The sequence below is a fragment of the Anopheles aquasalis genome, chromosome 3 (assembly GCF_943734665.1).
Source record: "Anopheles aquasalis chromosome 3, idAnoAquaMG_Q_19, whole genome shotgun sequence".
NCBI classification, from domain to species: domain Eukaryota; kingdom Metazoa; phylum Arthropoda; class Insecta; order Diptera; family Culicidae; genus Anopheles; species Anopheles aquasalis.
Genome location: NC_064878.1, coordinates 41,490,598 through 41,516,563, shown reverse-complemented (window position 1 = coordinate 41,516,563; position 25,966 = coordinate 41,490,598). Strand labels below are relative to the sequence as shown.

Sequence of the window (25,966 nt, the reverse complement as noted above, 5' to 3'; positions counted from 1 at the left end):
CGTCATTTGCTTCCCAGTTCCCTTCCCTACCGCACAAAATCCCGGAATCTCTAACGACGACGTCAACGACGACGACGACGACAACGGCGAGTGACTAATCCACTTCATCTTGTAGCGTCTCCGTCTCACACGCGGGTTTGGGGCCCCGCGGGGGCCATTTTTATTGTCACCTCCATAAGCCACACGATCACCGGGTGGTGGAGAGTTGATATAAAACTGTCAAATTAATGAAATTGATGTAATTTTCCCGCGGAGCTACCGGAGAGCCCAGTGAGATTCCACAACAGATTGTCTATGACCCCTCGAGGTAGAGAGGGAGTGAAGAGAAGGGCGGAATGCTGGTTTGATGGTGGTTTGAGGGAAATCCAAAACGATCATCTTAATGATCTTCACACCTTGGCACCATATCCTCCACTAAGCGTAGGATGGTTCCTGAAAAGTCGTCGTCGAGTTGACGTCGATGTCAACCTCCCCCCCGAGGGGGCCCACAAATGGTCTTTGGTCGCCAACGGGCACGCGAGGTCGAGCGAAAGTTCAGCATCATCGAAGCAACCTTAGCAACCTTGCGGATTGATTGCGCCGAGTGTTGGTTTGTCTGTGAAGTGATTGAACATCATCCCTTATCCAAGCAACCACGGCACGCCACGGGTAGCCAGCAGATGGCGATGGATTAATGTGCGCGGATGTCAAAGGCGTGCGATGCGACGTAGCGACGAGTTAATTGAATAATTTATTGGCGCCATAAAACCGGCGGATTGCCGGGGTGCGAACAGCGCAAACATCAAATGACACAACACAACACGTTGCTCCTCGGTGATCGGGACAGTAGCAGCAGCAGCAGCTGATCAACCGATGAGCAGATGATTTAATGTCTGCGTCCGGTGAAAGTGATGAGCTCTTTTGGTAGCAAACCGATCGCGGATCGTACTCAACGCGAATCGTTTATTGCCGGCTACTGTACCGCTGTTATGAAGTGTCTGCGTCTGCGCTAACTGCGTTGCAGCATCTCTCTTCCGGTGCTAATAATCTGCAAGGACGTTTGAAAGGAATCCGATTTGAATACTGTCGGAATCGGGAATTGATTTAAGAAAATCTGATAGCATTTGAGTGCGATCCGTCATTTCCACCTCAAAAACGATCATCATTTCGTCATTTCATTGTCCTCCGGACATGATTAGTGCAACAGCAAACAACCGTAAGTCCCATTTCCCAGTTCGCGCGTCAATTCATAACTGACAAATACACAAACATCCGAACGCACCGGACGCATGGGAGTGCCCTGGGAGAGCTATCGAGACATCGACGATCGGAAATGGTCGACCAATCTTTACGACATCTCCGGCTCTTTGCATACTCGCACCTCTCTTGCGCTGACTCACCACGCGGATCGTGATCGCTCGAAAGTCGTTGACGGAAAAGCACCGTCCCGTGTCGTAGGTGTGTATGCAAACAAGCTCAGAATCAATAACGTCGTCCGTTTGAGGCGTTTCGCGAGAATCCCTAAGCCTGATCAGGCGTCTGATGTGTCTGATCACGCACCACTTCAAACCCCCGCCGTACATACTCGTCTCCGCTGTGGTGTGAAGCGGTCTGTGTGGGTGGGGTGTATTTGTTATCGATACTGACCGGAAGCGAACTCCGAGGTGACAAACAGGCGAGACGTGCCTGCTTTGTTCGATCGCGGACTGAATTTCTCGCGTCGCTGTTGATGATTGTCGAGGAATGAAGCCATTTACATAAAATTAAAATATGAAAAGCGAGATCGAACTCTGCGCGTCAATGCGACTACCGCGGATCCTGGATCACGATCGGTTAAAGCAGATCGACGAGCAGAAGCTCTAGAAGACAACGATCGATGGTAACCTCTTCCTTTTTAGCTCGTCGATCGCTTCGCTTTCGTTTCATATTTAATGAAATTCTTTTCTTAAGCAAATAAAGTCTGACCTGAACCGTGTACGCACCGTGAAACAGAGAGAAAGGGAGAGAGAGGGAGAGAGAGAGAGAGAGAGAGAGAGAGAGAGAAGAAATACGTAATTTTGCTTTGATTTTTCCCTTTTTTTTATCCCTCACTCACTCGCTTCGGATAGTGTTCCGTTTAACACATTTCGTCCCGGAGTCCCCTTCGGTCTGTCTTCGGTCTTCGGGGGTTTCAAGACGTTGGCTACGTGCACCAACCGACACCCAACCCGCACGGTACGCCACGGTTTCGTCAAAGGAAAGGAAACAGGAAATTTGTAAATCAACACTCTCTGGCGCGTGATGAAATATGACAAACGACCGGCGATCGCGCCGAACGGAACGGACGGACGCAGACCGCGGCCGAGGATGCCTCACGTATCATCAAGTGCCCCCCTTCCTCCCCACCCCCACACAGAATGTTGAAAAAAGAAATTAAATCCAGTCCCGGGGAGGACAACAAATTGAGTGCAGTTCGTCGAAGCAGTTGGCCGCAATTCCAGCGTCGTCTAAACTGATCCCGGAGGGTGGAATCGTTGGGAGTGTCACTTGGCATCTCGAGCCGGAACCGGCTGGTTTGATAAGTCAAAGTAGGGGACAGGAATTAACACCGAAATTAACAAAACTCTTTTCTTCGGTAAACTGCGGCCTCCCCGAAAAATGAAGACACACCCGCGCGCTCACGGCCGTGCTCTGAATTGAACCACCAGTGGACTGTCATCGTTCCATCCAACTGCAGCCCCAGGGGGGGTGGTTCAGTGGTCAACAAAAGAGAGAGAAAAGAGAGAGGAAGGTGAGCGAGAGGTTTACATGATCCAACCAAAAACCCCGAAATTGTAATGTAAATATTAGAAGATCGACCACGACGACCACGACCGGTTTGTGGCAACAAGTGTTATTTCTCTAAAAGCGAAAAAGCGTCCGCGCTTGGACCCGTACGGGCCATGGACTGGGTGGGATATGATGGCCCCAGTGAATTCTCCTAGAGGTGCGCCAGCTTTATTGACGAAATTACGTCTCCGATGAATGATATTTGAGTGATCTCAGGTCATCTTTTGGGGGTGTGCACGGTTTGTTGGTTTTCTTCTTTGTGTTTCGCTGGCCTTAAACATCTTCCTTCACCCACAGACCTCACAGACACGCACATGCTCTTCCTTTTGTGAGTAAAACATGATCGGTTTCGAGTTTATTTGCATGGAAATGTTTAGATACTTTTTAGCGTAAAGTGTTAATTAGGTGTTATAAATACAGAACGAGTATTTTACCGAACCGATTTCTCTTCTGCATAACTCTGAGAGCAGAGGTAAAAAAAAGGTACATGATCGAACGATCAGTGTGCCGGATGAGACGAGCTGGTTCTTTCGATAGGATCTTCTGTGCATAAACTCGTTCTTCATATTGTTCTCTTTACTTTAAACAAGGAACTTACAACTATCTACGTCATTCATTAGCTCTCAACAGCAAAAAAGAGCATCTTTCCACCATTTCCAAACAACCCTTTGAAAATCGATTATCTTTTGAAATGCTCAGTAAATTCTACTACTCTCGCTCTCTCAGTAAATGTCTCCTTGGAACTTGCTATTTGAACAAGTTCAACTAAGGAGAGAAAGAGGAAAACTTACGAAAGTGGTAAAAAATCTCTTATTCCCCATTCTCTATTATCAAATCTTAACTATTTGGCATTAGATAAAGCATCCGTTATGAAATATAGAAAAGAAATGAACGAAATTCTTTTAAAATACAGCACAGCTATAAATTTATCGAAATCAATTTACCAGTTTTATCGAAACCAACTTTTTTTCAAACAAAGGATCTTGGATTCTTTACATACATTAATCAGGATAACGATTTATACTTATTTGATGTGAAAATATTATGTTCGTATTTCAAATCTGATCAAATCCTTTATAAGGAAGCAAGTCAGTCATGAATGTGCGAACAAAGTTGATGTTTAGATTTTACATCAAACTTTACCATTAACCTTAATCTTCACCAATTTATTTACTTTACTAAAAATCCGCAGTTTTTTGTTGATTATAAACAGACACATTGAGCAAAATACAGTGGTAAACGACTTGCTTTAGATCGAAATAAGGTACCAAAAAAGGGATTTTTTATTTAAATCAAATGTCTAGACTACAGTTTGAATTAAGATTCGAAATAGACATTCCCTGACAAACTTTAGGATGAAATCAAAACCGCACCACGATTGTGTCCCTTCTCTCAGCAGAGCCCCACACTCAGAGCAGCGAAACAAACGACGATTCCTCTAATTGTACGGCACTTCGATCCCGATGTTCGGAGCCTTGTGGAGGGGTCTTTGTTGACTCATTCAATTCCGAATATTGACATATCAAGCACGGCGCGAGAAGGAGCAACAGGAGAAGGAGGATAATTAATAAAAATGCATTTCCAGCCAACATGGTCAACGTCACTGACCAGTGTCGTCGCGTCGCATAGATGGCGTTAGATGGCTATTAGCAGTAGCCTCAGCGCATTCGCTTGACTTCATCTTGGACATCGTCGTCATCGTGGTCTCCCTTGTGGAACGTGACGGGAGATAGGCACCGATGCTATCCAGCACCGCATAGACAACGGAATCAACGCGGCCATGGCGCGGCGCTGTGACTCCCCGGTGGTCTCTGGTCAGTAGATCACCATCACTGCCAGCCCTTCAGCCCCTCCTTCCCATTTATTACGTGCGATATAAAGCTTTATAGTTCAACCGTACCATACCGGTTCCACCTCGAGGCTCGTGGAAATCAAACAACGAACCGGAGAATCCAACCGGGACCGGCACCAGGAGCGGCCAAGAATCTGATGTTTCGACCGCGACGGCTTCCCAGATTGAATTCCACGTGATTACAAACAAGCGAACATTTTCTCGCTTTTTAATATCAATGTGTGACTTTGGTTTAGGCCCTAAGGGGGTGCGCAGAGAGATCCCGGTACCGATGCCCGACCGATTCAACGTCCGAAGAACAGAGAACGTTGCATCGTGGCCGGGGCCATCGCCGTGGATGCAGCATCCTGCGGCCCCCGAGACACGGAGCTCGATAAATACATTCGTAAAGGAGAAAATCAATATTTGCTCGCTTATTCACGCAGCGCAGAGTCTTCTCTGTTCGCTTGGACCTCCGCTGGGCCACGGAGCACGGGGCATCGGAGTTGATCGAGAACGCAACGCGATGATGATGATGATCGGGATCGGGATGTAATGTGGAGAATGCAGTCTGGTGGATGGCAAGGGTCTGGCCCCGGGACGGAGCCCTGGGTCCTATAGCACCAGCGCGAAGTGCTTTTAATGCAAACAAACTACACGGCTACACCGAAGCGAATGGACGGAGCACCCCGTCCCCGGTGAAGTGTGATTTGCTAGAAGCATCCCATACCCTTGGCCACAGTCAGAGTCAGACAGGGAACCAGCTAGCCAGTGGTGTGGCGCAAAGAGAACATGCTGTTCATGCTCCTGCATGCAGCACAGCGCTAATGAACGATAATTATGGCTTGTCTATAGAGGAACATTTTTATTTGCATATATAGCTGGCCGCGCAGGAACAACTCCAGGTGCCGATGATCTCCTGTGGAAGGTCCCCGGCCTTCTCTAGAATGGCCAGAATGATCTAGTGATGCCCAGCATCAGCAGCTCACTTTCGATAACTGTTCCTTTCTGGGAAAAGTCCGCCAAAACACGTCCACAATCCATTCCCTCCTTTCTTTCTAATTAACCAAGGGTCCAGAGATCACAAATGGGGTCTCCAGCCATCACACATTGCCACTAAACTAACGAAATCAAAACCTCCAATCGGCCAAATGCATCAATACGTTGTTATCACTTTCCAAACGATCTGGTTAAACCTCGAAGAGGGAGTGTGCGATCCTTCGCAAACAGAATGCGGGTCCTATTCGAAGGAGTGCCAATTGACCTCACTCATCTTCATCAGTGACGGACGGTAAGAGGGCTGTTTGACAGAGAGTGACCCGGAGCACCGAGGGCAAATCCCCCGGATACAGATCCCACACACCGGATCTCGATCAGCCAATAGCGCCAATTCTGACCGCTTAGTTTGCTCCGCGGGGTTAATCATAATCTGATTTCTTTCTGATCTGTCACACAATCTACGGGTCCTGATGTCCTCGATGTCAACGAGCAATGTCCGAGAGCCACGCAAACTGGCTTCTCTCTCTCTCTCTCTCTCTCCTGTCTAATCATGTTTGTCGTGGAGCATTTGATTCCAATTCCGAATACGAGGCACGTGGGATCGGATTGCCCTGTATCGATGAGTTTGCAGGATTGTCACCATGGTAATGGAACTCCAGGCACCCTCTCTCGGTTTTGTTGGAATTTTATAAGGCATGACAAATGAAATCGATCCGAAATCGATCGACCATTCGACCTCTGCGGGTCTCTACTGTGCTGTGCTGTGCGAGGATTCGTCGTGCAACTTAATTAAAGCCGCAAACATGCGCAACGATGAAGGGGCTGCGGGCTCCCACCTACCTTCCAGGGTACTTCCAGAGAAGGGGACACCGAAATTATGATTTATGTATCGATCAGACAGCTTATTCCACATGCTGGCGACATACAGCGACACATGAAATCGAATCCCTCGAAATCCTTGACCCAAAAGGGCAGCAATAGGGCAGGAGACGAGACGAAACACCCACGGGGTGATATCATTCCGTTCCGTTTGGAATACATTGCCGCGTGGTCATCGCCTTAGCACTTTATTGCGAAGACGCAAGGCAAACTTGCTTCAACGGACGGAGGACCAAGGACCGAACGAGCCGATTCGATCGGAATCCATCCATTTGCTTGGCTTCTTTACGCCAAGGCGGGCACCGGCAAGGAAGCCTTCTACAGCTCCTTCGCTCGTCGGTCGCTTCTTTCTTTCGATAGCATTATAAATCGTGGTGAATATAAACGAAACGAAGCAAAGAAACTCGGGAAATTCGATCACCCATGTCCGACAGACACGGACGGTGGTGGTGGTGGTGGTGGAGAGGCTTTCAATTTAAAACCGAAAAACTCCTGCCGGTGCCGGTGGGACACGTAATAACGTAAGCGGTATTAGCGGTTCGAGGAAGAATTGCACGGCACGGCACGGTGACTATGGCAGGTCTGTCGGACAGACACGTCGTCGGAGGTGGTGTTTGCAAACGGAAGCAAATCTACTTATAGACCACCGGCTCACCGATCGATAACGATATTACCGGGTTCCGGACACGGGCGGCTGCATGGACAAATACCTCATGGAAGGCGGAATCAAGGGTGAGGAGGAATCGGGAATCCTTATCGGAATGTTGTGGAGGATTTAAAGAAAATAACAATTCCCTTGCCTAGGTGGTGACGCTCTAGGCATGTTGTGGTGTTCTTGGGTGATTGATGATGCTATTCTAATTGTACTGGCAGCGCCTGGACGCGTGAATTCTAATCCATATCGCAACAATGGTCTAACACGGCGATCGGAGTCATGCGCATACAACAGGCGGTACACGATTTTTCTGCGCGTCAATTAGAGCTCCATGGCAGTTGGATGTTTAATGTTCGTCGATGGTCACACCACAATTATCAACCGGTAAGTTGAGGGATTGTGTCAACTGTAAACAGAGCAGAATCGGATTCTAGAGTGCATTCGAGGCGATGTCGCCTCGGTGGCAGAATTACGGGAATTAGCTTACAAACAATATATCTAGATAAAGACGCTCTTCTTAGAATCATGTACTAGTAAAGAGGTGGATTTTTTTCTTTTTTTTTTGTAGTTCACAAATATAACTCTTATTAATTCTGTATCCCATTCAACTCCATCTTCAACATCCAGGTTTAGTATCAGTTAACGATTTATTGTACAAAAATAAACATTTTGCAATCGATCTTCACAGAACATCATTTTCGGTGTCATTGGCATGATATTCTGATAAAAGTTCCTTATTCCTTTGACATGAATTGTAGGAGCATATGGCAATCATGCTATTGCAGGATAATGCCAGGATTCCATTGGACTACTTCCTTTGAAGATTCGAGTTGCTAACGGATCATAGAAACAACATAGAACAACATAATATCATCGATTGTTTCTCCAAGTTTAACGTAATAAAATCATAGATTATCATCACCTAGGTCATCAATAAATTAGAGATTCTATGCAGAAGGAAGATGACTAATGCGCATCTTCCCTACGTTCACGCTGCATAATTCTTCAGGACGATATGCTGATCTATCTAAATCTTTCTCTTTTTCGACTTATTTCCATGGGGTAACCAACTTTAACTACTTCTCCTAATGGATTGCTTGAAGCAACATAATACAAATAGAAGCATAAGCGTATGAAGCATAATCGTGCAGTGATGATGGACTCTGCACTAGCTTAGCTATGATTTTGTTTGATTTTTTGACCCCTTGATTCATTTTAGGAGTTATTACGACATTATATTAACCAGCAGCAGACTGAATAAATTTAATCCTTCCTCTCCATACTGTTTAGAACCTCCAACGCAACCTCACCTGAGACAAACCGAGCAGAAATGGAAACCTTTAACAAACCCATTATCCTTTTCATACAAAAATGATTCCTCACCTCGCCTTCAACCTGGCACCAGGCTGGCCACTAAACGCTAAAAAAACACATTGTAAACCGAGCACACACATGGCATGGCCACCTGCACCACCACCTCACACACCAAGCGCCATCCTTCTCAGCACCAACCAACGCCATACCAGAAACAAAACACGATTCCCTCCACGGCTGGTCTCACTCTCCGGCCATTCCCGTTGCCAGTAAGACCTCCGGGCACCACGGGCATAAACGGACAAAAAAAACTGGGCAGCGGGGAAAAACCATCGAACGCAAACAAGCGCAACCATCCAGCGGCCATTACATAAAATGCCACAAAACGGTTCGCCGTTCGGTTCGCGCGTCCTACATAGTTGCACCACCACCACCACCACCGTCACCGGAAGCCAACACGTCTTTCCAGGGTGCGTCGAGTTCAAAGCTGGAGCTGCACCTGCAAGTCCTGGCCACCGGAATGTAGGTGCGTCCGGATGGTCCTCGTGTCCCCTGTACTGTGGTTCGCTAATCGATCCCCCCCCCCCCCACCGGCCCCCGGAGATTGGATTCGAATTAAAGTCAATTACGCGAGAAATTGGCCTCCCTTGGCTCTCACTTGGTACAGCGATTTGTCTGTCGGAAGTGAGGTGTGCGAGCGAGAAATGGGTACCACGACGATGCAATGATTATGCCGCGCATTAGACACGCTGGTGCGCTGGTCACGTTTCCTGATTCGCGACTGGCCCCGGACTGGTGCTGAAACAGCAGCAGCAGCGATTGCGTGGAACATTGCTGATTGCGTATTGGTGGCATCTCAAGGGCCGTCCTTACCCTTTTGGGTACTTGGGAATCATTACTAACTTTGCCTTACGTTGTAACTATGAATGTTTATTGGGCAAACTTTAATTTAGATAAACTAACCATTTCACGCGACACCCTTGTAGATTTCATTAGTGTAAATTCATTAACAACTTCCTCATAATGTACTACTTAACAGCACTGCAGAGTCTCTATAGACATTAGCGACAAGCTATTAGGGGGGGACTTCGGTATTTAATTTTTATTTATGACACATGTTTTTAACATTTTTCCCTGAAAGCTGATCTTTTCAAGAGTATTGTGTAAAAGTTTTGGATCAATCGAGGAAAAACTGACAAAGATACAGATTTTTGAAAATCCACGTTTCATAAAAGGATCCGTGCAGCCCGCTACTTTGAAGAGCGATAAATAGATAAACTTATATCCTATACTTATACTAAAATAGATAAACTAATAATCTTTCTATCGAATATCAATTTGTATTTTTCTGATGGCCCGTCACGCAGCTACGATGGGCACCAGAAAAAGTATCTTTTCAAAGACACGACTGCCTAAATTTGATGACATGGATTAATTTTTCAATCAATGTTGCTCAAAAGAATACCAAATATTCTTCAAAAGTTGTAGATTATTATGTCATTTACTTGAAAAAATACAGTTGAATGGTTTTTTTTTTTTTTTTTTTTTTTTAGTTTTACAAACAGAGGGAATACTAAGTCGTACGAACCGACGGAAAGCCCGCGGAACAGTGTGGGGCTACCCACTAAACCTATCTGTTTGGTTCTCCGTTACTACCCGGTTGCGGTATGCCTGTTTCCAGATGACTCGCAATCGGATAGCAGTGCCAAAGCACTCTCACCAGAAAACAAATGATCTTTAACGATCTTCTTTTAAGGGATGCCTACAACCACCCGACATCACCTTGCTCCTAACCTCCCTGCCCTCCCAAACTAGAGTCCATGCCTAGGCACGTGAAAACAGAAGTGTCGGAGAATAGCCCTTGCTTCCTTCCTTTCCCGCGGGCCCAAGAGTGGCGTGGGACGCCGATATTGCCCTGGCTTCAGCCCTAGGTGCATCCGCTCCCTTAAGTCCCTCCATTGGTATGCGCGTTGTTGGTCTGAGCCACAACTTGTGTACGTTGGAACTCCCACCATTCAAGTTGTTGATACAGTTGAATGGTTACGTCGCAAAAAATCGTTAAAAACGGGCCTTTTTTTGGCCCGAAAATACCGAAGTCCCCCCCCTAAGTCGTTCTTGCGAAATTGTGCTTCTTCGTTACTATTTTTTATTCCTTTTAAATTTGGCCAAAGAGCGTGCTCCGTTGCAAATACTAACCTTCAAATATTCGAAATCTTAAAAATATTCGAAGGGAGATTTCAACATTTGGGCGATTGTAACCATACGTTTACATTAGTTTGGATCAGTACACTCTTTTCCATTGGGCATGTGCCCACGGCCTGGTTGGAGCCCCCGAGTCCTTGTGAGTTTGGATTAAAAATTAAACCACAAAGTCTGCGATAGTGTAACGGTAACAATATCCTCTGAATAAGGTCTGATAAGGTCAAATAAGGTTATAAAATACTAGTAACTAAAAATCGCATTAAAATCTCAAAATAGAACCATTACCAAAACGTAAAGTTGTTGAGAAAAGGGCTACATACTAATATATTGAGCAAAATGATCGTGCTCATAGCGTGGTGATCAAATAATGACCAAATCGGAATCAACATTCAAGCGGACCTCCTAGAGTCTATTAGGAGGTCCCTTAATAATTTAAATGAGCCGTTTTCGTACAGTCAAATAGTAAGTTAAGATCATTACTCTTATTATCTATGCCGTTTAAAGCCAGCGATTGATCAGAAATGACCAGAATTGGTTAAAAGAAGAGGTGTTCTGTTCCATCAGAACAACCTAAAGCAATACGAGTTTGTAAAGGTTTGTTAGAATTACCGAGCGCTTTTTCGATGCATACAACATACGTAGTTCAGTGATTGGCATCTTTTCCGCGTACTAAAAAAAACTAAATGGTTTAAGACTGGAATCAATCAGAAGCCGGTAAAAATGTACTGCATGTATGTTTTGTCAATAAGAAACCAAACATTCGATGCTCACCAGCCATGCGATTATAAAATTATTTGACGAGGGGCGATGATGAGAAAATGATTAAAGAAAACTCTTTAAAGGAATTTCGTGTATTTTTTATCTTTCAAATGCGACTCCTGTGGCCACAATGGCGTCCAGTTAGCCTCTGTCTAGCGACGCCGAGTGGAGACCAAACGTGGAGAGCCAACGTAGTCGATTGCGCTAGATGCACCGTTCGCGATAAGATACCCCGAGGGGAGGAGGTCTGTGCTGCCTTCTTCTTCCTCTTTCTCCTCCCTTCCTCTTCCTTTCCATTCGCTCGTTCTCGTTTTAATGGATGCCGGACAAACCCAACATTATCATATGCATCTCTGCCTGCGCTGGTTGGTTGGTTGGTTGGTCGGCCAGTTGGTTGGCGATTAAATTAACTTTAGCCCCCCCCCTCCCGTCTGTCGGTTCTCTCAGCACCCTGACCCTTCTCGCTGACACGCACGAACTGCATGAGTGTGTCAGGGATGTGTGGAGGTAGACGACGACGACGACGATGACGACGATGACGATACGCGCGGCCTCAGCAACACAAACCACCTCGCTCGCGATGGCGATTGGAGGGTGCATGGCGCTGGCTGTGACCACTTGACCGCATGCGTCCCCCTCTCAACCCCCTCGGGGTGGTGGTGTAAAACGGTGATAAAAGGCAAAGTGGGTTCGCGCGAGCGCGCGCGCGCACACGCGCCCTCTCGTCCTCCTCCTCCTCCTCCTCCTCATCATCATCATCTCCCGGAGCTGCTGCCGGAGTTGCCGGAGCTGATCCCTTTTTCCATCCTTCCGCTCCCCCCCGTGGATGTTCGATAGACCACGCCTATTTGTAATTTAATTTTTATTACTCCGCGTGGGGGTTGCAGCAAAAAAGGGGTGCAAGGATGATGGTGATAAGGGGGGTTTGAAACAATCAGCACTGGAAGGAGCAGCAGCAGCAGCATTAACTTCCCCCTTCCGCGCGTGCATTTTCCGGTGGTGCTGTCCGTGGCAAATTCTTCACCAATTCGCTACAAGTACAAGCCAACACACAAACACAGCGAACCTTGCACACATACCATACATTGGCTGACAATCCGACGACGCATCTGACGACGACGACGACGACGGTGGACGAAAAATCGATGGAAAAACACTTTAATTTCGCGACCGAGCGCGAAAGCCTTCCCTTCCCTTTGTGACCGTGTTACCACCATACTCGGTGGGTTGGGCGGGTGAGGGGGTCCTCCGGTCCTTTAATGTTTGCCCATATCCGGTGGCTTTCGAGAGCGCGAGGCAATCGATCGGTCGGTCGAGAGGTGCCATGGTCAGCGTGGAAAAGGGGTTGACTGGCGGCTTGCTTCGATCGTAAACGGTGGCGAGCGAATGAGGAAACGAACAATTACGGGTCGTCGACGTTGCTGCCTTGCCGTGTGCTGGGTGAGCCGAGCCAGTGGTGCTGGTGGTCGAGTTAAAGTTTTTAATTTTCATTTCACTAATTTACCTTTACCTTTACGGCATCTCGTCCGGGCGTTTGCAAGGGCAACCCGTGGGTATTCCGTGGGGTCCATTCTGGGTGCCAGTTCCCTCCAGAGATCGCAGAGGGAAAAGCGATCCGCGTGAGGTGCTTCTAATTGTTTCTCTGCATTCGCACTGAGAGTTCGGCAGTTGCTGATAGACTCTCGTTAATAAGCATCCGGAGCCTTCGTCCCAGGTCTCTGTGTAATGTTTGTAAACTGCTTGATTTGATTCATTAACGTTCCGCAACCCGCTTTACTGATCAGCCTCACTTCTCTGCTGCTTGACATTTTCCCACCATTTTCCCAACCCTTAACTCGCCTCAGTTGATCATCAGCAGCACCAGCGACACTGAAGAGAGAAAAAAACGGCATTCACTCCATTGCATTGCAATCCTATTAGCAATCGATCTGCTCAGCGTGAGGATCTTCAGGAGGGTCTTCAATTTAACTCCTCACCTTTTTTATGATGGGCCACAACAACAAAAAAATACCACATAAATTGAGGGCGCAGCTGGGCCATATCAAACCGCGAGACCGCGAGCTAAATGGCGCAGCAGAGCATAGGAGTTAGCGGTCGCTATCACGTTACACAACGACATACCACCCGCAACACACAAACGAGGGCAAATTTGACCACCGAAACCACGCTCCGCGGTGATCATTTGTAAACTTCTTTTGCTGCTTTTCGGGTGTGGGAAATGGAAGAGCACAAAGTGCAAAAAAACTACAACCCCCGCGGCCGACAGAGTTGGCCAGGTGCTCGATCGCTAAATGCTGACCACCCTTCGTAAACACCTGAGAGAGTCCAGACAAGTCGGACTGTGCGATGATCCATTAGGAGGGTCAGCGGCTTTTAAGGATTTTCGCTTTTGTGGCAAAAGTTTCAATTGTCCGAAATTCCCCGATTTGAGCGGCTGGTTGGTTTGAAGATGCTGAGAAGGTGGTCAAATGGGGGTCGTGACTCATCGTGTCGTGTTGTTTGGTGCGGTGTTGTGATACATCTCGCGGGGCCTCTGTCGTAGCTCTGCTCGGTCCTGTCATTTGACCTTGCGGAGTACGGAGCTTTTCATCAAAGGAGGCGTCTGCTCTTTCGGTTGTGACGTTGCTAGGAGTCACCTGACCACACCAAGAATCAATCACTAGGAAGGTATGACTCAGACGATTGTGGAAGGGAACTAAAGCGACATTTACACCAGGGAAGGTTTGACATAAAAACGGATCGCTAGGAAAAAGTCAAAGGAGAAGAAACATAATTTTACTAAAGGCCTCTTTCTAGTAAAAGTGCTGTTGAGTAGTCGATTTTTTATTCTATTTTACGAGATGTACATCATAACAGATTAACTAGAAGTACTGATCAGTATCCTTCTTAACTAGTAGTGGTTTATTGGATGCTCAAAAGCATTTTTTGTAATATTTTATTTATCTAATAATTAGGAGGAGGAAGAGAGAAGGAGACTCCTTTTAAACTTAGTGCTGATGTTTTACAGCATAGCTAGTGGATTTTGACTAGCATACCTTTTTAACTCAGACCATTGATACAGGAAAAAATGCCAAAACCCGTAGTTTCCTTTTACTTTTAAGGTAGCTTATTCCTATACAGGGTGCGCCATCAGGTGATCCCCTATTTTAAAGTTGAATAACTCTGTCATTTTTCAGCAGATTTCAGAAAATAAATCAGTTTTATCTAGGTTATTCTATGCCATTTATTGTGCCATACTCAAAATATGATGTCGATCAAATGAACGCTTTCATTCTACATACAAAAAGCGGACCTTTATTGGGCATTTTGCATTGTATTTGACAACATTTCGGGAGCTATTTTCGCCATTTCAGTTGCTTTAAGTTGTTTCATAGCTTTCGGTTTATTGGAATAAACTTTATTTTTTAAATAGACCCACAGAAAAACCGCAGTTTTCACAAGTGAACGATTATTTTCAATATAAAGTGTGACAATTTCAGTCCGCTCAATTAACGTGAAGTGATCCATTACTAAAATGGCATAGACTGGCGTTTCAGGAACTGGCATATTTGTCCAAATTTGTTGAAAAATGACAAAGTTATTCAACTTTAAAATAGGGGACCACCTGATGGCGCACCCTGTACTTATATTGCCAGATTGGAATTTATTTGCTTCTTTCACCCTGACCAGTAATGTCCTTCTGAGGTCATTCTCTTAAGGGTTTTCCTAATAAAAAAAACCTTAAACTCCCCTGTCTTTCACCAAACATGTCTTTCAAATTATGTCTTTAATTTGATGTTTTACTATTTCATTCGGCAATCACCCAAGAACTGTTTGTCTTAATTGAAAACGAAACAAAACCGCACACAATTGTTATGCTGAAAGCGTTGATACACAGATGTTGATATAGCACATGTTTCAAAAGAATTTGTTGGTTTTCTTATGATGTTTAAGTTTTAGATCCTACATTTATACGGTCTCAAGTCGATGTAACAGCTAAAGCTCAAAAATCAGGCCAGTACACCTATTTGACAGTGAAGTCTATTAAAATCAGTACAGGTTATAAGAGATGCACTCACTTTGATTGCCCTTTGTATAAAACAAATACAATGTTTAATGGCAAAATATCTATCTCTAGTTTTAACATGACTTTAATTCGCCTTGGTATCATGAAAGGCTTTTCTAACAGTTTTCAATCTGAACCTGTTCGTGTCATTTGCCCTGTTTACTATTTAGACAATTTGCTACCAAAAAATTGTCAATAACACTCTCGATTGATTGGAAGAACGCACATATTTCGAACGACCGATCTTCATTTTTTGCTCTTGATTGGCTTAATTTGGAAAACGCAACATCCTCACCCACCACCACCGATACATCGATATTTACAATCAAATAGAACAATATTGTGGTAACACTAATTCACCGAACAAACATTGTTTCGACAAACAAACCAGTGTCCTATTTCGGTGGCCCGACTTCTGGTGGCCCCTTCCGAATCATTCTAGCAAATCACGCACACGAACCCCGCTCGACATTCGACACACGATAGGTTCCAAGATGCAAAGATTTACTGGAACGCAGCATCGCAGCGCACTCCCTCCTCGCTTGATCCCTATATATTTTTAGAAGCGGGTCTTAATCTTAATTAACCCGATTTTATGGTGGTCACCAAGGCACGATCCGAACTTCGGGTTGTAGTCAGAGCGTTTTGTATTACCCTTTCACCACGGCCACGATCGCATCACGACAAGGATTCAAATTTCCGCCAGCCGATCCGTCAGTCAGTCCGTGACAGTGCAGTCGCGATGACGAGCAAACATTAAAACGGTAACCAGAGCAAACAAATAAACATCAGAAGCAACAGCAGCAGCACTCGTCCGTGGATGCACCGCCTGCTTGACTGTTTGATAAAAGTGATCAATTTGTTAGCTGGACCAGCGACCAGCGGTTCGCTTCAAGTTGCGGATTGTCCGCGGAAGCAACTAATTGTTCTTCGTCGCAGTCAATCGTCAGCTGATTGCCTCCTTGAACGATGCTATACATCTACCTTCTGCGAAGCGAGGAGTAGAGGAGTGAATTTGCATCGCTATTCCAAGTGATCAGTGTTGCAAGCGCCGTTTAACTGCAACTACCAACAGTGGTGCTGCTGCTGCTACAGATTGGAGACCAATAATGCCTCAGTTCGCGAACCGATTAAAGACAATTGCTTGCAGCAACAAACAACAAAACCGGACGGACCGCGGCGATGACCACACACCACAACCAAAGCCACCCTTTTGCGCCACGATTAACGCCGTGTGAACGGGGGTTGTCCTGGTATCGGTGCATTTGTCACACGGCCGATCCGAGAACCCTGCGACCAGAAATTATGGGCCTCATCTTGGACCGGACCGCTGTGTGTGACTGTGAGAAACCTCGAGGTCGATTGGCCGCCGTGCGAACCACGAGAGCGGTTGTGCACCAGAACCGCTGGAGAAAAGGGTGAGAAAAGATCGGTTTCGAACGGTTGATCGGTGCCACCACCGGTGCTACCGGGATAGTCGTCCATCACTTCGTCACCACTTTGCGGAATAGGATGCACCGTGGCTCGGTGAGTGCAAGCGTGCGTGATTGCGTACACTAGAGAGCTAGAGAGTGTGGAGTGCACCCTGAAATCGTTGGCTCAAAAGCCATCGACGGTCTCATGGGTTAGCGGCACCCAAAGCAACCCTCCAACGAACCATCGAATATGTAACATTCGATAATTAAGCCAGCTGCGAGACAGTGGAGCGGCCGAAGAGGGTTGGCAGCGTAATTACTACTCCAAGTCTCCAAGCTGGTCACCACGAACCCCCTCTCCCGCTGTACTTTCCTCAATTTTCTGCTTCTTCTTGTCTGATCTGGCGCCGTTTAAGCTTCACAAAACGCGGATTCAAATCTGATACCACGGCCAGGCCGGCTAAGCGAAGGTTAATTCGATCGCGCGGCTATAAAACCTCACAGAAGGGGTTCGTTTTTTTGTTGCAAATCCCCCAGAGAAAGCTTCATCGAACGGGATCGAATGGCGGCGGGGAGGGCATCCGTCGAGGGCAAGCAATCAATCAATCCATCAAACTGGCGCTCGAACCGGCCGGAGCAGCACCAGTGAAAGGAGGGAAGCGACCGGTCGGTGTCCGTTCCGGAGGGGGCTCATAAATGTGATGCTAATAATCTCGCGCCGTGGTTGCATCAATTAGCCAGGGGACAATCACTTCCGTCTGGCTGGCCATCACGCATCGCATCGCGGTCGAAGTAAGTGATTAGCTTTAAACGGCTTTCGGCGGCGACGGTGATGATCGAAACCCGGCCCTGGCCTCGTCTAGCGCCTCGGCACCAACTAAGATCCTCTAACGGGACCGACATTGTAGACAGCGGGGAATTGTCGAACCAAAAAGATGGGCGACGATGAGGCAAAGTGCAGAGACTGTGGGGCATCTTGTGTTTTGTGTGCGCTCAAGCCACTTATTGGGGATTTATGCGCCAACAGGCCTCCCCATTCGTGGGCGAGGTCACGGTAAGGTCTCCGTCTCCGCTGAAAGTCTCCTGCCGCTCGGAAAAAGTTTGATGATGAGGTCGTCCAGGTCGTTCCAAAACATTGTTGTACACCAGCAAGTCGTCCGATAGGTAACTTTTTACGCTGCTGTCGCGCTGTCTCTTCGGTGTACTAAACCACCGGGTCAGCCAGGTGCAGGTCAACATCATCTCAGCTATGACCCTATGATACCGCTGCTGCCGCAGATCGATCGCCTTTTTGGGGTGTCCATTGCGACCCAAGGTGAACTTGTTTATAGCACCTGGGTCTGGGCTGTCCTGGCACCAAAAACCGGGGACAGAATCGCGCGGTAATAAGACAATGGCCGGGCCGTTTAATCGGCGAAGGACTAGCGTGGCAGCTGGGAACTCGTGCAACTCAACAAGCGCAGCAACGAGCGCACACAGCATGAATGAAGCAGAGTAGGCTGCGCTCATCTTGTGTTGCTCATGATGCTGTTCGCTGCGGCTTCAAGCGGTTGCCTCAACAACGACGACGACGACGACGACGACGATGCCAAGCAGCGGTTACTACGATAATTGTACTCCAACCACTACCGACTGGCGGCTACCACCTTGACAGCGCCACCACCACTGCAGCCGAGTGCATCGGGAACGGAAGCAGCGTTGCATGCACCTCCTCCTCCTCCTCCTCCTTGCCCTCCTCACCACCACGACCACCACCCGTTTGACGTATTTTTTATGATTATTGTTGTTGCCTTGCGGTTAATTTGTATTAATTGCAGGATAATTGTTTTGAATTAATTACCACGAGATACCAGCGAGCTGCTGCTCGCAAACGCTCGCAATATACGCGCACACATACACACGACACGCGACACGCGAAAGGGAACAGAGGAGGTGAGGTGTGAGAAAGGGACGAATGGATGGCCAGTGCACGCAACACCACTAACCACCGCCGTCTTCGTCGTAGAAGAAATGTGGAAAAGCATTTTCCACTCTGGGCTCTGTGTCTGGGCACCTGGCGATGGCCAGCACTGGTCAGTAGTTTTTTTGGGGAGGCCCAGTGGTCAGAGTGATCGCATGCACCACACACCTCGAGTGTTATTCAACTTTTCTCCAAAGGCGCTCCAAGGCCAGTGCCGCCTTTCGTCGAAGGGGTGAAGCCGTAACCGACCAACCAATCCAACCCTCCAAAAAGGGGGTCCCCTGGTGAGGTGCTGCTCCCCATCGTGGTTCATTTATATTTATATAAATCATAATTAGACACCCGCCATGCTCCTTTCCTTAAAGGACTCAGCAGCAAAGGTGCAAACCAACCTCGAAGGGGGGAAAACGGGGAATAATCCAGGGCCTGCTAGTTCGAGGGCACAAATTTGTAAACACCTTCCACGGACTACCACTCTAGGCACACAGAACGGTTCTTCTCTCTGCTCGACGAACTTTTTTTGAATTTTAATTTTATGTCCCACCACCAGACTGCAATCATCATCGTCATTATCATCATGGTTGTGTGGTGGTCGTAGTGTTTGCCCAATTAAATGCCCAAAGAGAACCAAAGAGAGATAGGGAGAGAGAGAGAGAGAGAGAGCCATAGATTGTGTAATTAAACATCAAGAAACTTGAAATTCGCTTCTCTCCATCGATCAATTGGCATGTATCGATGCGTCGAGTGCGCCAGGCACCCCAAGGGTCCTTGTCCAGGACAGGCACCTAACAATCGGCGTGCGCTTGGTTACACTTGACCACTAGACTGGGGACCAGCCCAAGTCCATGTCGCGATCAATTACTTTGTCTTTTGAAGCAAGCAGCCTCTCTTGGGACCCTCTAATCGCAGCGCTCTTTCCACCTTCTCCCAGTAAAGAGAGAATTAGTGTTCAGAGGCAGGGCATTGCTCGAGCGCCTTATTAACGATCCGGCATACTCCCCTATTCGCCGCTATCCTTTCCATGCATGCATCATCCGCAGCTCATGCATACTAATGGCCGTTAATCGGAATTGCTTGCAATAAAAAAAAAAAGAAAAACGCAGTACGGCTGTATCCGTCTGTGTGTAAAGTGCATTTGCAATCAACTGGGAAGAGGTTTTTCCCCTGGCACTGGCAACGAGTGGCCGGGACCCGCGACGTTGGCTCTAAGGAAGAGGAGGAAGAGGAACTTACCCGCGGAGAATCATCGCCAAGATCGGAGTCCGTATCGCGACAATCGGTACCCGTGGTGGTGGTGGTGGTGGTGTTGGTGGTTTGGCCACCGCCCATGGCCGCATACAGCGCCACGGGCACCCGATTTTTCAGCCGAATCTTGAGGCCGTTTCAAGTCGCAATATCACAAGGAAATCAAAGTTCGATGCTTTCGGGAACTCCGGAACCTGAACACAGCTGAAGGGGGGGGCACCCTTTTCGACAGGCGTAGGCGTAAAACAGACACAAACAGATACACTAATACGGTAGTACGAACACTTCTCGACGACGTTACTCTCTCGCCCTGAGGGGTCTACTACTGTTAGCTTGCGTGTGAGTAGCCAGCACGATCCCCTAACTGGCTATGGACGGAACAGACAACGATCGCTAATCATCGATTAGGACGGGCTGACGGCTAACGACACGAACACCGAACTGAACTGAAATGCCGCGTTAGCTCAGCCACTGCCCAGTGAGAAGTGATCGGAACGGGTTTTTTTTTTGCGGAAACTAGCAACTAACTGAACAGCGGTCCTCTAGTTGAGCATCTCAATGTTCCTCAATGTCGATGAAGGCGCGGGAAACTTGCACCACCGGGATATAAACAATTATATCCAGAAACGGCACACCTCGTCCTCGATTTTTTGTTGTTTTTCGTTTTTATCAAAAACTTTCTCAATAATTAGAGCGAACACGGTTGGATTGGACGATCGAACGGATGATGAAGAAGCAAAAAAACAGACACTGACTGACTGGGACACATTTAAAAACGATCACCGCCTGGGACTGGTTCGAGTGAACAGAGGCGGGAGCGAGGACACCGCTACCGTGCCCAACATGCGTCTAACGATGACTAATGAGTCTGCAGACATACACACGCAACACACAAGCACACACTGTCGACGGCCAACGATGAGACAGGGACAGGGACAGGACGACGACAAGATCGAAGTGATCTTGTCACAGTAAAAAACGCGACGATGCAGCGAAACTGAGCGGAGTGGAAGCGCAATTCCCCGAGGACACCAACACCAGTTGGTGGGAGATCGGTTATGGAAGGAGGAAAAAAAGGTTGTGCGATCGAGGAAAACGAAAACGAAGTGGAAGGGAGGAAGGAAAAAAGTGGTAACAAAAATGGCAAACGAGAGTTTTATCGAATGAAATAATTGGAAAGTTAAGTACTCAACTACGGAACGCAAACAGCGGAGAAAGGCGCTTTTTGATCAGGCGTTTGGCTTGGATTACTTTGATGTGTGAAATGATTTGAAGTGCTTCACTTGTTTGCTCTTTTTTTTACTTAGAACAAAAGAAGTATCGTATTATCAGATAGCAGCTTTGGGACCTTCTTTGCTAAAGCATTTGTTCCTCATATTCTTGTCGTTTGTACAAAAAATAATACCACATAACGGAGGAAGAAGCAGCAGCTGCGATCCGGCTCGCGCTGCATTTCCGGGATACATGACCCCCTTCCCCATGTACCCTACAAGTGGCATCTGCTCCCAGCAGTGTCGATTTCCAAAGGGGATCCTTAGAGCAAAAACCGATGCCACCGAAAGGAGACCACCCATCCAGGAATTGTCACTGGTAAAAAAGACAAAAGAAGGAGCTAGGGCGAAGGATGTGGCAAAACCATATTCTACCCTCAGACGCTTAACTGCATGGTGTAAGGGCGAGATCAACTAGCGGTATATGAGTTCAGCTGCACCTGTAGATGCCCTGGAAACTGCTCGCGAGGATCGCAGCGTGCACAGGAAGAGCTCATAAAAAGTTTGCAAATAAGCAAATGCTATTTTGAAGCATACTTTTTTGTTGCTTTCGAAGTCTCGTGTTAAAACAGAGCAACACACGAAAAAGGGTATCGCGCACCCACTTGGCGTCAAAGGGACCTCCCAATGTGCTGTCTGTTCTTCGCTTGGTTTTTTGGTTTTGTTTTTGTGACAAACCACTCATCATCTTCCTCGACCAACGCTGATCCTCGGAAGCTGCGTACCTGGCCTATGCTTCAGTGTGAAACGGGCGTTAAACGGCGCCATAATGATAGGTTATGCCGTGGCTTTGCGCTTTTGCCAGACTGATGCCAGAGTCAAACGGGAGTTCGTATCGTTGTCTACAAGCAAACATCTGAAGCTATGCTTCAGTTTAACACATTCGCGTTCAGGATGATTGCGAGCTATAGGAATATGTTCATTCAGAGGACAAGTCTTTTGTTTTAACAGTAAAATAGTCAACTATTGGTTGAAGGTATAGCCAGTGAGATGTACAATAATCACGTTAACAACAACGATAATTAAAATATTTGGCTAACCGTATGTACTTGAACTTAAAAATTTACTTAATCGCAAGTTGTTTCAACTTCATTGCGACAGTTTCACATCACGAAGTGTCCCGAATCGACATATACTTTGCGTGTTTCTACTAAGAGAAAAGATCAAATATTATTTATAAACTGCGAATATTTTTTTAAACTGCGAACCTGTACACCAAGTTTGTATACAAAACTGCGCCATACTGTAACAATTTTACGATAAAACTCCCATAAATCTGTGAACAACCATTCACAAATCATAACCAACACCCCTAAAGGAAAGACAAACATTTGATGTGGAATGTTGAAGTAACGATCCTGGCGGTTCAACACAATATGCTTACAATATTACATTACACTAGACGCTACACTACATGATTTTAAAATCGTACTTACCTTCTGGATAAGCAGGTTTACAGTTGCCACGATAAACCGTCAGTAAATCACGCTGAGCGTCACGAATCGATTACACCGCATTCAAACACACACTTTAGGCACAATGTAGCCGAGAATTTGCGTTGCTTGAACTTATCGGCACCACTCAACGCATGACTGTTGGGATTTAAACTGTTGTAGGCCTAAGATTTCAGCGCTAGCACCTCGGGAATTATAGGACTTGATTGTTTTACACGAACACGGCGACACAGACTCTCTTGTCTCTCCAGCTACCAACCGCACGATAGATAGTTTTCTTACCGAACTTTACAAACTGAGACGTTTTATGGAATTGTTTTTAAACACTCTGCAACTTTTACTCGTGAATCTACCGGGAATGTGTTGTTTTCTGTTGGTTGCGATTTGATCGACCACCACGATCAATGCTTCCGGTGATGTACAAAGCTTCCACCAAACACTTTACAATTCACTTGCTGAGAATTTCCCGTGCAAACAGAATAACCACCGCCTTACCTCCTTCAACACTTTAGCTCGCACACACCGCACATATCACACGCATAATGACCCTTCAGTGGGCGACACTTGGCAAACACTAATATTGGCGTGAGTGATCAATGCACCTCCCGCACCAGCACTAGCAACACCGAGTCGAGAGTAGACAGTTTTGCACGAAAGAAATCCTTTCCTTTGGCTCTCGCAAATTCTCAAACGGAAGTGCAGTGATCAAACGCAGGACGATCAACGCGTTGCACGCCACAAACCGCGCTGCCAACACATGCCCCGGATACCGCTTGTAGTCTCGCACAAAGCTATGTTGAAGGAGAAGTTTTCTTTGCGGTTTTCTTTCGCCAACTGCTTCGCCAACGACGTCACGATGGCGAGTGAAATGAATGGGATTGGGACGCGGACCCTCGGCCGGAGCATAATGCGCCTCCACTGCGATTCATTCATCAGTTGAAGCAACTTTTGCTTTCTCGTTCTTGCTACCGAGAGTGCGTTAAAAAGGGGGCTGGTCGCGATGGCGGAACCGGCGTACGAGTGAGCGAGATGGCAACAGACTCCTTACACCCGAGGAAACAAAACAGCCGAATTTTGCACAAAAATCCACATAAACAATTAAGTTTATCTGAGTGTTTTAATGCAAGACTAGATCAACTTGATTTATGAGCGAATTGGATTATTTTTCAGTAATTAAAATGAAATGTAAGACAATCTCGCGATCCAATGAAGCATCCTGCTGTTCCAAGGCACAGGAATTTGATATACCGGTACCACAAACTGCTGAAAACCACTTGTGAACATAACAAAACAATTAACTTATATTTCTTTACGTTGGCCAATGAACTTATTTTTCTTCAGACTTCTAACTTTTAAGGCATTTATATTTAAAATTTATGAATTCAGATTAAAATATTGAGCACCGAAATATTGGCAGTAACTAATCAAAAGATTTGATTTAGTGTCATAAATAAATAACTTGATCTAGCTTTTTAGTTCCTTATTAATTATCTATGTGCTTATCTACTTATCTATCGTCGAACAATTTAGCCTAATAGAAGAAGGAACTAGCCAAGAGTTAAAGTAAATTGAGCTACATAAAAAAACACAGTGGTCCATGTCCTCTAGGATCAACCGAGGATGGCAATAACAGATGACGATCCAGCTCGTAAGCCATTTTTTTTACGTTATCGATATTGATGGCGATAGAATTGAACGACCAGTGGACCCCACTCATAGCGTCTAATCGTGTAAGCGCGTGATAACGAAAGAATGTGCAGCACCGAAGGACCGGATTTCAATTGATAAACATATCCTTACCCAATCTCTCCATAATGCATGTGCGGACAGAAAATCCACCAAAAACCTTCTGCACAACATGATGATCAGCAAACGGAATCGAGAGATGCAAAGCAATCTTTATCCTTCGGCGCAAGCGCAAGCTGCTGGCCACATGTTTTGCCTGTTGCCTATCATGCCTCCTGCCTTGGTTCCAGTTGGTAGCGTGGTCTCTCTTTCTCTCCCTGTTTATTCCTTTTACTCGATCGTGTCCTTCGTCTATGCCGGATGTCTTGGAATGCAAATGCAACGCACAGATCCTGGGTTCCAGGACCGTTTTAAAGCATGACAAAGCCAGTGTGAACGGACTCAGTTCAATCGGCCAACGGTGGTCCGGGCGATGCAATGTTAGACATTGACGCTGAACCAATTTTCGATACGGCTCCCGGTGGGTGTCGTATTGCGTTGGTCCGCGATCGTGAAGAAGCATCCGATGGATGGAAAGATGGTGACTACCGATTGTGCAGCAACGGTCGACGCAGCTGAAAGCGTCCTCGGGATTTTGGGAGGAAAACCTTCCTGAAGCCCAACCTGACCGCCGCTGGTTGGTTGCGTTTTACGAGCGGCTCGTAAAACACGTATTTCTGCTGTAATTGCTAATTGATTGCATTAAATGAAAGCAATCATTTGAAGCAACCACCATCTCGCCCAAGCCAAGCACACAGATCGAGATGAGAGCTCCAGCGGTACGTCGAGGACGCGATGGTAGAGGGCAGTTTATGACGGTGGCCAGCCATGGTCGTAAAATTTGCTTCCCACCCGAACCGCAGCGGATCAGGACGATGCTCACGAACTGCACAGAGCACAGCATCCCAGTGGCCATCGTCGTGTGGCATCAGGGAAGGTCCTTGCTGGTCCTTCAGTTGCCATCATCTCAGCTGCAATCTCCATGACGCTTCTGTGCAGCAAGTGCAGTATGTGTCAGGTTTTTCACGATCCAACGCATCAATATGCGCTGCGGTGTACGCGAGCATCCATCATTATGCAAATGGCGGCCGCCATACTTCCCGGCGTGTGCTCGACGTTCTGCTGCTCTCTGCACTCTCTCCACCATCGGTTGACTTTATCATTTATCTCACTAATTGATTTTCCAACGCCCCCTCTACTCGATCCGCCACACTCCGGATCCAGCAATTTATCGTGCGAATATTAATTGTCTTACTTCGGGGGAGCCACCGAGTTCTTCCTAATTGCTACTGGCTTTCCTGCCTTCTCAGACCACCCATCAAACTGTCGGTTTGGTTTGAACGTAAAAGGGAGTGACTAGAACGCAGCACAGCATCCTCCCGACCCCAAATAGGGCTCCAGCAAATACCAATCGTCTGTAGCAGA

The 25,966-nt window shown here is 46.8% G+C and overlaps 1 protein-coding gene across 1 annotated transcript in view; it reads right to left on the bottom strand.

Annotated features, from left to right (window-relative positions):
• LOC126577248 (protein dead ringer) overlaps nt 1-23,525 on the bottom strand; it is a 98,034-nt gene extending 74,509 nt beyond the window's left edge. The window contains exon 1 of the mRNA XM_050238718.1: nt 22,799-23,525. The gene's annotated coding sequence lies outside the window, so the exon portion shown is untranslated. The remainder of the gene's footprint in view (nt 1-22,798) is intronic.
• Between the last annotated feature and the right edge of the window lie 2,441 nt (nt 23,526-25,966).